Below are 13,429 nucleotides of genomic sequence, written 5' to 3' on the forward strand. Positions count from 1 at the left end.
AGAATTCAGTCAGATGCATCTGATCTCTCCTGACACTATAAAGAATTCTCCAATGAACCTGATGGCGCAGTGAGAATTTCGTAATCGGGTTTGTTACTCTCACACAAATCTCTTCGTAATCGAAAAATTGCGACAAACCAGCAAGAATAATGGTTTTAAACTGAAACGATGTAGAAATCACATTAGTTCTAGAAACTGTTCAGTTCCAAGCATTATTATATATATATATATATATATATATATATATATATATATACACCACGACAAAATGAATGAACTCTACGGTACAACCAATGATACTCTTGAGTGACCAAGTGGGGCCTATATCCCTCGTATGAAAATATAATCGGTTATGAGTTGGTGCGAGAAAATTAATATGGCAAAGTTAACAAAGGAGCGAGTCACACTTATCGTCAATGAAGCACCAGCGGAGCTACAGGCCCATGGTTGAAGGTGTTGAGAAGGAGAATGAGGGATTAGGGTAAGCTAAGTTGAAAGAAATGTCTTTTACAACCTCGTATAAACATGCGTCACACAGTGTATCATCCTGTTGTCTACGCTTCATTCTAGTATCCTGCTTTACAATTACGGTGCAAGAAGTGCTGTGATAACATGACGTCAGTCAAATCTCTCTCATCGCCGCATTAAGGAACTACGCAGTAAACGCATTATCCTGCAATTAGAGTATGGTGTGCGCGCGCGCTTATCCCTGTGGATCCTTCGCGTTTGAAGGGGGAGAACGGGGCAGGGATGCCCCCTTTTTTCTACGACATGGTTCCATTCGCTCTCGACGTTCACGCAGCCATCCCTCACACAGAGGAACCTGAGGGAATTCAGATCTCTTCAGATCTGAGAACATGGTCCATTATCCCATGGTGGTTCTAAAACTATACTATGCTTCTGAGAATAGTTATAACTGTCGTTCCACAATCAGAGTCTCGTTGACTGACAGTGATGCGTACAAATGGGGAACATTGACAGACATCAAATGAGTTCACTACTCATCACTCTCTGTATATGGGAATAACTCGAAACATCGCATCGGAATAAAGCTCAGAGCTGTTAATACATATAAACAAACTACAAATTCAAACATTCAGACTACGATCCTCAGTCGGTACAAAGATTTCTTTTTCGTCACTTGCCGCTTCTTTCGCCTCCATCCATAATCTGCACGTGTGACAAATGCCAAGTTACACCATAATTCGGAGTCCACGTAGAACGGTATGTCCCTTTGTAATTGTCTGTGTAACTCATCTGAAAGGTCGGAGAAAGGCAAGAACGTACCACACCTAGTGAACTATTGTGCTGCCTAAACCAACCTTCGCGGTGACATAGATTTTCTTGCGATATGCCAGTTTCTCTGAGAATATTACTAAACCAGATGCAGTTGTATCTATTTGATGTATGCCCGGTGGGGGAAGGATGAATCATTTTTAAGAGCCTACATGTATGTGATACGGGTTGTAATTGTTGCACGCACGCACAAACACACACAAGAAACTTGAAACTTCCACGCGATGAGTTAATGACGGCGCGACTTCAAGCAATTAAACATAGTTCGAGTCTCGCAAAGACAACTGGTATATAGGGGGTGTTTTTTTTAAAAAAAAAGTGTCTAATATTTTGAGAGGCGGTAGTAATAATCAAAACAAGAAAAAAAGTCCAATAAACACGGGCACTAAAAAGTGTACCTTGAGAGCTATGAACGCTTGTTCATCTTCGCTACTGCGAAAAACATATATTGTTCAAGCGCAAACAGTTTTTAAGTTATGCACTTTAGAGCCAATGTTTAGTGGACATTTTTCTTGTTTCTATGGTTACTACCAACTCTCAAAATATCGCCAACTATTTGCTTGACAGCAATGTATTTTCTACGTGGGATGTTACGTACATCTAAGCTGCGTCAACAGCACACAGCGCGTTATAGGGTATCACATAGTGAGAGGCAGGACCAACAACTCATTGACGCAAACAAATATTTATGGGGATGGTTAAGAAGTAAAGCAAAGCAAAGCCACGCAGACTGGCTCTGACAGGCCACTCAGTTCCGACCGGCCGGCGTGTCAACCCGTGCAGCATGGTAGGTAAGAGCCGCGTGACAATTAATGATGTCTCCGCTGACGTCAAATTAACAGCCAAAATTAAAAGTACGCCGTGAATCACATCCTGTTTCTCAGTGTCCACTCGGAGAGGAAGTTTCCACACTGGGATAACGTAATGCTTTGTTGATCTGCCGCTAAGAGCCTCTTTATGATCTAACTCACTGAACTACACGTAATTTATGAGTTATCTCGTCATTCTTCTCCACAGAGATATCGTCAGTTCCTCGTGTTTTCCGGAAGATACGTTGCCACTTCTCTGGCATGAGGTGACTGCTAGCAGTATCAGAACCAGGTCCCGGATGCTGGGAGACACTGCTAATATGTTCAAATGCGCTGCCACACCCGTAATTGGCTCTCTGTAGTATTAACTGTAACACAAAATAATGGTCACTTTATGCGTTACGACAAAGTATTCGTTACAGATTAAATCGAAAATGCTGCATTTATTGTGTTTTTCACCGATCAAGAACAGTTGGAATGGAATATCGACAATTTCCTTTATAACAGTATTACTCTATCAGCTAAAAATTATGGGCACAATGCATACTTGGAATTGCGTCGTCATCGCTAGAGAACGTAACTCATGGATACAAGCACCCCTAATGTATCATTGTCCACGTCGGTCGATACCTCTTCATTTTTGTTGCAGCCACTACATTGATAGGTCACGTCTACTGAACTGGCGCTCGTCACGTGAAAGAGTAGGCGATACATGCGCAGAGGTCGACACAGTCTCAGCGGCAACCCTGCTTGTGCGTCTTGTCTCGGGCAATGATTGATTTCGGTACGGTATCACGTGACGGTGTCAACTACGGCGGCCAATTGATGCAATTTCCAAGCGCTGCGCAACGAAACTGCGCCCCAAGGCCTGCGGGAACATTTCTGCTGACGTCGTCCAAGCGGGACAAGGTGACACCCGAAGGAAACGCCTGGACTCCCCACTGGCCCCTAGAGGTTTCGAGAGCCCTTCACACAAAGCGCGACGACCCGTCACGAAGGGATCGATAGCGACGGAACACTGAGAGGATAATACGATTTGAATTTAAATTTTCATGCGCCTGCCTCTGGTGTCTTACCAGTGAAAAGTAGGAAGTAAATCTTCGAATGACAAATACTTTGAAATACGAAATTTCCGGCCTTTAACCGTTAAAACGTCGTTTGATCAGTAGCATACATTCTACTCATACGAAGGACACATCGACGTTAATTAGGTTTGTGAAATATTACGAAAGGCCAACTCAACAGTTACGCAAATGAACGACGACACCGCGTACTGCCGTGACACTGCCACTATCGCACAGAAGCTAAATGATGATTACTCACCAGAGAGGCGCCAAAGCCAGATTGTTATGTCTCTTCTAGAAATGTACTCACACATCAAGATGAAGCAATTAATTCGAAAAGAATTGAAGCTCGTGCAGTTCTACAGTTAACTTGTCGGATCGCCTTAAATCATTGTTGCTGTTTGTCACCAGCCTCGTTCAGCTAGTTTTAGGAACAACGAAGAAAGAGAGTGGACAGCTTCCTGAAGAAAAGTTCACCAGTAACACCACCCTTCTTGCCGATAGTTAGAAGAGCGCACAGTTAGTGAATGGCACAGACGTTCTGTTTAATGGCATTCTTGTCAAAAATATTTCAAACTGTGAGTTTAATCACAGAAGTGAATAACAAAAATACAGACTTGAGCACATACAATACAGGAAGAAATATTAGGATCTCAAGTGTCATCGACGATGAAGTCATCTGAGAGAGAACACAAGTTCGGTTTGGACAAGGATGAAGAAAAAAATCGGCCGTAGCCATTTCAAAGCAACCACCCGGCGTTCGCTTTGGTTGATTTAGGAAAACTATGGAGTAGCTAAATATGACTGGCCGGATAGGGATTTCATCGTTGCTCCTTTTGAATGCGATTCGACATCGTTGACCCGGCCGCGGTGGTCTCGCGGTTCCAGGCGCGCAGTCCGGAACCGTGCGACTGCTACGGTCGCAGGTTCGACTCCTGCCTCGGGCATGGATGTGTGTGATGTCCTTAGGTTAGTTAGGTTTAAGTAGTTCTAAGTTCTAGGGGACTAATGACCACAGCAGTTGAGTCCCATAGTGCTCAGAGCCATTTGAACCATTTTTGACATCGTTGAATACTTCATCGTCAAGATGATAAGTGTTACATACGAAGTAGAAGTGTGGAAAGTGACTAAAATAAAGAATACTCCTAAAAACACAGTGTTGCGTGCTTTTCTTGATAAAGGAAATCTCGCGATGAAACTATGTCAAACAATTAGCTTTACTTATGTCTGGAGCGTTCCAATGAGGTAGCGTTCCAGTGAATACGAACAAGTGTCGGCAGAAAAACCGAGAAACAAGGAATTATTTGAAGAGCGAATGGAATATTAAAATTTCAAGGCATCAATGGGAAGACGAGTATTAACTGTCGATATGCAGTAAAGGGAAATATTACGGACATAACTAGCCAAACATACCATCAGAGTCCTGGTTTCAAACAATTAAGGCAAATAAAACTTTTGTAGGTTCCACAATCGCATTAGGTTTCAACATTCCTTAGCCATTTTCACCGCATACGCATTGTGAAGATAAAGGAGTAACAGTAGCAGACATCAATCACATTTTTTTTTTTTTTCGAATGTAAACTTCATGCACACTAACAAACTGGTTTTACATAAAAGTTAACCAGTTCTCGTCCAGCATTAACGATTAATCTAAAAGCTCTCCTTGATCAAAATAACATGTTTTAAAACTAATTACGAAATTTTTAAATAAATATAAACATAATCTCTAAATAGTAGGAAATTACTGAAACATGGGGATGGTCTTCGAACACAAGGAAATATTATATACAATAAATGAAAATAAAGACAAAAAATGAATACCTTGTCAAACTCAAGGTCATTAGAACCGAAGCACAAGTTCATATAATCAAAATGGAAGAAGGAAGTGGCCGTGACTTGGTTGAAGAATCATTCCAGAATAGACTACTTTGAAATGCTATGAACCTGAGAATTTGTGGAGGAAGTTACTAGACAAGGGATAAATGATACATGCGGAAGAAATTAGGCGGATAATGGGACGTGCTGCTATTATAGGTACTTAACCTAGTTTCGAAGAGAACGTGTAACAGCACGCGCTGCTTGTAGCATGTGACACAAGGCAGTGTAAAAAGGCTGGTCAGTCAGAGGTCTTTAGACGAGAAAAAAAATGTTTGCGGTCTAATTAAATCAATTAACGCCCATAATGGTTCAAATGGCTCTGAGCACTATGGGACTTAACATCTGAGGTCATGAGCCCCCTAGAACTTAGAACTACTTAAACCTAACTAAGGACATCACACACATCCATGCCCAAGGAGGGATTCGAACCTGCGACCGTAGCGGTCGCGCGGTTCCAGACTGGAGCGCCAAGAACCGCTCGACCACATCGCCCGGCCTCGTCCATAATGCATGGCCTAAGTTACAGTGGTTCTCTGAGAGTATAGTGAAAGTCACGTACTCAGTCATGGAGGGAAAAGCATTTCTGAAGCTATCAGTATAAATATTGCCACTTTGATTAACAACAAGACTCAAAAATTCGGAGTAAAATAACAAACAGCAGCGCTCGTGCTCTGTTTTGGAGGATGTCTTCACGTCACAACAGGTGGACGCCGGCGCCACGCACACTTACCTTATCGCATTTACACACACAGCTTGTAGATCCTTCCCCTAATATCCCCTCCATCCCCCTCGCCTGTTTAATATCCGCCACGGTTATTGCTACCGTACGGCCTGTGTGGGCACTATTCCTTGTGAATATAGCATCGTGTAATTACGATGTTTTATCGCCCTCGGGTAAGTCCAGGAAGCGCGCGAACATGAAATTTTATCTAGGGCGTTGCGTCGTGCAGGCTTCAGAGCTACGGCGTAATGAGTATTTCGGTCAAGACAGTGAAAGAAAGTTCCACGAAGTGCGTAATTTACTAAGCACTCTAATTAACCAGTACACTAAAATAGAAACATGGGACTTAAAAAGTTGTCGTCAGAATCGCTATATTTTCAGGGACTTAAGACACTTAAGTTACGTCAGTAGTTTGTATAGTGACGCAATAATGTCCACAGTGACCTGCAATTACACTTCCACGAATTCAAAAATTCTTGTCTGTCCAAAGCACGCTTACTATTCAGTTCGCAACAATTTCCATTGAATCAGATAGTAAATCCAATTAAATAACGACGAATAAGAGCTACATGCCACATACAGAGCTACCTGTTCGCCTAAAGGAAATTTTGTCTGCCGGAATGGTTGGATTACTATAAAAATTTCTATCTTCATTGCATTTTAGAAAATTCATCATTGCAACAATGACAATATTTATTGGGTTTTCACTCATTCTATTACTTTTGTACGCCTTCGTATATAACTTATTCCTCCTTTCAGCGTTAAACTGGTACTTCCACATCAAAAAGAAAATAACAAAAATGGCAGTCGGCTTTTCCCCCTGCCTTTACGATCGTGTGTTAAGTGACATCAACTAAGGTGGTTAAAACAAAAACAGAAAATAAAATGTCTATCATAGGTTTATACTACGCAGGTAACCTTTATCAAACCCTTAAGATATGTTCTCAGTTTTACAGTTTTGTAACAGCAGTTACTTCAAACGCAGTAATTCCGAAACTAAGAACAGAAATAAGAGTCACACAGTATTGTTAACACAAACGTAAACTCAGTTTAACAGGGCGCGACCATCACATAAAGTGGAAAAAAAGATGATTCAAAGTTGTAATGAAATATTTAAAGCTTTAAAACCTACTCTGGACCGTCGCAAAAGTAAAGTTATGTTACTACACGAATAAAGATAACCTAATGAAATTTGGCTGAACATGACAGACGCGTATCTGGGCAGCAAATGCATACGTTGAGTTTTGCTGAAGACGGAGATCTTAAACCGATTAATATAAAAGTAAACATAAATAAATAAATAAATAAATAAAAGACATACGGTAGTTCCTTCTAAGGAACAGAACAAACCATGTTTCTAGTATAACTGGAAACACTCTAGATATTTTGCCACACACGCTGGGGACGAATATAAATATTTGAAACGTTCAGTAACTGAGGAGGATAAATGTTACCTGGAGTCCATAAGGGAGCCAGGCTTTGAAATCACACTTACGGACAGGTTAACTGAATGGACTACTCGCCCAATGTTAGACACGACCCACAACAGCGACATCAGGTGCCTCTTTCGGAGCTAGTGACAGTTATAAAAGCTGACTGAATGCAGAAACATCTGGAAAATCGCCGCTCTGAAGCAATTTCAGTCGCTGATGCGCTGACGGAGCATGAGGAGAAACCATTAAGTCTGATGAGGACAAGGGAGGCATTATCTTCTTTAAGTAGCCCCTCGTAATGATACCTCATGTCGAGGGATACGGTTGTGACACTTGCACAGCTTGTCAGGCTTTCCAGCGCTATGAAAATTTTGCGCGACAGTGCAACAATTATATCGCACAGGTAACGAGTTTCCTGTGAGTGTTCAAAACAGCGAGAGTAAATAATAATAAAAAAATACTTCTAAAACATTTAAGAATCAACAGCAGCACAAAAAATTATTTAGTTTGTTATCTTTTCAAAAGACACACCGTTCGGAGTATTACGAAAAATAATAGCAATCATGTGATTTTAACGGTTGATTCGATATCTGGATTAGTTAGTTGTCTAATCGTATTTTTTTGCGAAAACCTGCGGCGATTAACGGAAGCGTTGCTGCAGCCACGTGGCGCGCTATCGAAACCTCTGTTAATGAGTTACGCACGCTACAGAGTTATGCCTTCCGTGTCATTAACGTCAGCCGCTTTGCAACCCTTGATGCCAGGTGCTGAGGTTCAAGGTTACAGACCGACCCGATGCCCTTATGTGGAAGAAACATCCTTGTGCCGAAGTTTCGTTCGACGTTTCGTAATAAGCACTTTCTGATATTTTCAAATTATGTCTCTAATCATGCCCGCTATAGTAAGTATAACACAGCTGATAAGCAACGGAGAATTTTTTCACGCTGCTGATACGTCATCGGGACGATGCTTCATTTCTACCTGGATGTGCACTGCCCCAAGACATCTTGGCGAAGTGTTGATGTAATGCTGCACCACTCCTGCTTCCGGTATTGCTTGCTAGCCATGAGCTCCAGACCGTGGCAGTGACAGCTGAGGCCGAAAGTGACGTCAGTGGAAACGGCTACACGGAGGAGTCTTTCAACTGCTCCGAGACTAGAACCAGCAGACCTACTACTCGTGACATACTACAGCGTGGAAAATCCGTCGAAATGGCTAAGGATATGCAGCGGCTTACTCTACAAGGAGAATTCTCAATAATGTTTCGTGAAGCAAAGAATGATGGAACTAATGTGATATTCATTAATGAAATCCACCACATTTTAACTTTCGCCTGCCTAGAAGATAATATGAGTACGATTTTGCTCAAAAGTTTGTCTCAGACGAGCCGAGAATTGAGACTGATGAGAACTCTTCCTTAAGTCCTGCACGCGCATCTGCTTCACCAGGTTGACATTCCTCGTTATCATGCCAGTTACAGGACAGCAGATGCCATACAACACATTGAACGTAACAGGAGTCACCTCTCTTAGTGACCTCTACACACATTAGAAATTAAAATCCCACGCCTCATTCTTCTGTCTGTGTGGGAAGACTAATTTCAGAAAGTGCTGCAGAGACTTTGATGTGGTTTTCATTAATAGACATACTGATTCACGAGAAATTTTTGGGTATACAATTAATTTTATTACTGTTACCCCAGACAAGTCATTCGACCGAAGGTACTTAGTGCTACCCGTGCGAGGCCGAGGTGGATCGGTAACTAAACTATATATACGGTAATCTAAAACAGTATGCACATAGTAGAGGTGCCTGCCTACATATTTAGCGCAGAGTTAACCCATCAAATGATCGGTGTAGTTCTTTGCTTTATTGTTGATTTGCCTCTTCGTCTTACATGCAGTGTGTGAGTTATTTAACTGTATGAAATAAAATCGTCGTAACTTCTGAACGGTTCGCGTTAAGATGTTCAAACTGCACGTTTGACTGCGGGAGATGATGGGAATTAGTATGCGCTGCATGGTTTGGTTTAGCTACGAAGCCCACTTCCATGTGAATGGATTTGTCAATAAGCAAAGATGGCGCATTTGGGGGATTGAGAATCAGCATTTCGCGACCGAGAAGTCTCTTCACCCTCAATGGGTGACTGTGTGATGTGCGATATCCAGTCAAAGAACGATCGGTGCGGTATTCCTTGATGGCACGGTGACTACCGAAAGGTATGTGAAGGTTTGGAAAATGATTTCATCCCCATTATCCAAAGTGACCCTCATTTCCGCATGATGTGGTTCGTGTAAGGCAGCGTTCGACCCAATCGAAGCACGAGAGTATTTGATGTCTTGGAGGAGCACTTTAGGGACCGCATGGCTCTGGGGTACCCAGAGGCCATTGGCATGGGCCTCGATTGGCCTCAATATTCTTGGAATCTGAACACGTGTGACTCCTTTTTGTACGGCTACATTAGGGACAAAGCGTACAGCAGTAACCCTAAAACTATTGCTGAGCTGAGAACAGTCATTCAGGAGGTCATCGACAGCCATCCGATACTTCAGTGAGTCATGCAGTATTTCTCTATTCGTCTGCGCCACATCATCGCCAACGATGGCGCGCATATAAAACATGTCACAACTTAAATCGGAATATCTATAGTGACGTTTACATGGTGAATAAAGTGTGTGCACTTGTAGTTTGTAACTAATTTACCGTTTTTCATGTAGTTCAGTGATTGTCATCTTCTGCGTTCCCGAATATGTAATAGAAATCAGCAAATTTATCGACAACAACTTGCCTCGATAGAAATAAAGGAAAGGGTGAGTGCAGCGCAAACTATCATCACAGTGGCTTGCCGTTTTGATCACAGAAAAATCAAAAAACTTCAGTGAGATCGGTAGCTCTGTAAAAGTAATTGCCAAGTAGAATTGTGACGGAGCGCATCATAAGCAAAAGTAAATTTCAGTTGCACAACTCAGACACCGCTAAGTCAAGCACCACTTTCTCTGAGCCTGCGGACCGAACGCCAGGCACAAAGTGGATGTTGCACGAGTAATCAACAGTGGCTACTTTCTCCGGATATTTGCTTCCCATAATGCCCCAGACGTGACACACACAGGAAAGTACAAACTACGCAAATATCTTGTTTACCTTTTTGAAGTTACTATTTGTTTGTTTGCTTGTTGTGGTCTGCAGTCGGAAAACTGGTTTGATGCAGCTATGGACGCTTGTTTATACACAACAGCAAAGTATACTGGAGCTTTGTCCTGCCGTAACCACATATGATCTACGATTGCTATGTCTTCGAGCTGTGGTACTAAGCACGACTGCAACACATTCTAATACTAATTTGCATTTATGTGCCCTTAAAAAAATATCGTTAGAACAGGTATCGTGTTAAGATCCCGGTCCATATCATAACGTCATACGAATTCTTCATAAATATTGTACATAATATTGGGATTTTCCATACACCAAAAAACCATATCGCTACTCTGTGGTCTCCGATATATCGCATATTCACATTGAGCGAGACACAGCACTTCGAATCGTATATTCACACTGAGCGAGACACAGCATTTGGAAGTTGTGCCGGCAAAGCACGGCAGGCTGCAACTCGCTGCTCCATGTCGTTGTCAGATAATTCATTCACATACATTCGTGTAGACACTTCCACTCTCAAAACTCTTAATTTGGCCATGCACTGATGTTCGCGGTATTTAAAGTTCCGCTGGGAAGCAGTCAATAGGGGTACTGCGACTTGACACCCTGTACAGTAGTATGGCTCTCGATCTTATTATTATTGTTACTGTAACTATAGTTTTACGACCACCAAAACGATACTGCACTTTCCTCAATCAAGCAAAGCATCATAATGCTCGAGGAACCATTAAAAAGGATTACTGAATGTAACTTTACTAATGTTTTAGAGCAGAGAAACGTTCTGGCTTAAGGCGATTCTACATCCACTGTTCAGTTGAAAAAGACATTCGAAACATGAAAATCTGGCCACTTACTATTCTTCACGACCTGCCCTCCTGCTTTTCACTGTCATAAAGTGGTTCCTTACTGGCAAAACGCGAGAGAAATACAAAACGGCTAACAGTGCCAAGACCAGAGTGTACACGAATCGTAAGGAGCGACTCGCTCGGGTGGAGGAGGCGTCCACAAACAAACATGACAGGTGGGAATATAGTTCAGCTCCGCCAGCTCCAGCGCACGAGCGGTGTTTATTTTCGCAACGAACCGCTGCAGACGGCGCCCGACCAGACGCAAAGTGTGTCAGCTGAGCCGGCGCGGCGTCGCTAAGCAGGTAAATGTCAAGGCGGCGACGAGCACGGGCCGCGCAAGTCGTGTCTCCCGGTTGCTACGCCTACCCTCTACCGGAACGGGGTGCAAAGTGCGAGGGGGGGGGGGGGGGGGGGGAGAAACGAGACGAATTTGATTTTCAAACCGTTATCTAACAACAGGCGTGGACTTTATCGGTGCTGGGTAACGATGAAACAGCTATTCGCTGTGAGGGGAGATAACAGAGCAACGAAGCAAAACGCGTGTTTGGCACCGACTAGCATATGCAGCAAACTAACGATAAGCGTACAGTACAACGCCGCCTCGATGAGCTGGAGTAACTGACAGAGACTGGCGTTTGCGAAGAGGGCACTTCGGAATCACGATTGGATGAATTGAACGCAATTTTCAAGTTATTGCGAGGCAGCGAAAACAAACTTTCTCAGTGCACATTAAGATATGTCTTCCATACTCCCCCCCCGCCCTACAAACCCGTTTATCATCCTTGCTTGGTGAGAATTTTATGTTGACAGTCGAATGTCCAATCCGACACTTTGTTTTTTTGCTTTTTGAAATCAACAGTCTGAGATGTACGTGAAATAGCATCTACAGTAAGCGGACTGGTGATAAGATATACGAAATCAGTGATTGTACATACTAAACCAAAGGTGTGCGGTAGCGATCTCGCTTCCCACGCTCGGGTTCCCGGGTTCGATTCCCGGCGGGGTCAGGGATTTTTCCTGCCTCTTAAGTGCTGTCCTTAGGTTAGTTAGGTTTAAGTAGTTCTAAGTTCTAGGGGACTGCTGACCATAGATGTTAAGTCCCATAGTGCTCAGAGCCATTTGAACCAATTGAAACCAAAATTAGATGTGTTCTTGAAGTTATTGTCGTATTCCAAAATCTCTCGTCGACATCTAGATCATTAAAAGCGGCGCAACCATCCCGACATACAGGGAATATACGGAAAATGTAAATCTGGGTGGCCGGACAGAGAGATAAAAACCACGTTCTTCCGCAATACGAATCGTGTTTTACCCACAGCGTCACCTCTTTACAACAGACAATCTAGAAACGGTGTTTAACGTTAGATGATTTTAAGCTAACGCAAAAGATGTCTGCCCAGTGATTTAATTACGCTGCTGGAAGAGAAATTACGTTACGTCAATGGAGAGTAGAAATACTGAAGTGAGAGTTCTCTCTGGCAGCAGAGGTTGTTTTTATCGCTTATCAGAGAATCGCGCGTACTGATAATGGCGTACATGTCATATCACTCGGCGCCAGAACGGCAACTTACCTACAAAACGCAGACAAACCACTCGTTCATCCTCAGCACGCTGTATAACTCGGAGGAACTCGGGACGTCCGTGTCCGGCCAGATCGCCACATGCTTCACAATGAGCAAATCTCCCTAACAAGAGACCACTGTCCTTGGAGAGAGATAAAGGCAGCTGATAACGACACACCACTTGCTCTAGTGCCGCTCGTGCGGCTCCTTCATGAGCTGCTGGCGTCAAGCCGGCATCTTTTAAGAATATCTGGGACGACCGGAAGCAGTGTACACCGAATCCACACACTCATGAACTATATTAATTGAGCAGTTTATTACTCGCTTACTGAAGTCTGTCAATGCCGAACTAACAAGTGTATCGAGAAGGCTTTGTCGAAATATTAATGTAACGTGCCAACATTAGTATTTCTTGCTCATTTCCTACTTCGAATTTTCCCATGTTTCTATTCCGCGCTAAGGTTCAAATGGCTCTAAGCACTATGGGACTTAACACCTGAGGTCATCAGTCCCCCTAGACTTAAAACTACTTAAACCTAACTAACCTAAGGACATCACACACATCGATGCCCGAGGCAGGATTCGAACCTGCGACCGTAGCAGCCGCGTGGTTCCGGACTGAATCGCCTAGAACCGCTCGACCACAGCGGCCAGCTTCCATATAC

The 13,429-nt window shown here is 43.0% G+C and overlaps 2 protein-coding genes across 8 annotated transcripts in view; one reads left to right on the forward strand and one right to left on the reverse strand.

Annotated features, from left to right (window-relative positions):
• Window positions 1-13,429, forward strand: part of LOC126273306 (uncharacterized) — a 1,028,036-nt gene that overhangs the window by 936,102 nt on the left and 78,505 nt on the right. The gene's annotated exons all lie outside the window — the stretch shown is intronic.
• LOC126273272 (PAX3- and PAX7-binding protein 1-like) overlaps window positions 1-13,429 on the reverse strand; it is a 165,924-nt gene that overhangs the window by 8,143 nt on the left and 144,352 nt on the right. The window contains exon 1 of one of the 4 annotated variants that reach the window (XM_049976840.1): window positions 12,774-12,853. The exons of the other annotated variants lie outside the window; for them this stretch is intronic. The gene's annotated coding sequence lies outside the window, so the exon portion shown is untranslated. Of the gene's footprint in view, window positions 1-12,773; window positions 12,854-13,429 lie in introns of those variants that run through there. 4 annotated transcript variants of the gene reach the window in all.

The sequence above is a fragment of the Schistocerca gregaria genome, chromosome 1 (assembly GCF_023897955.1).
Source record: "Schistocerca gregaria isolate iqSchGreg1 chromosome 1, iqSchGreg1.2, whole genome shotgun sequence".
NCBI classification, from domain to species: domain Eukaryota; kingdom Metazoa; phylum Arthropoda; class Insecta; order Orthoptera; family Acrididae; genus Schistocerca; species Schistocerca gregaria.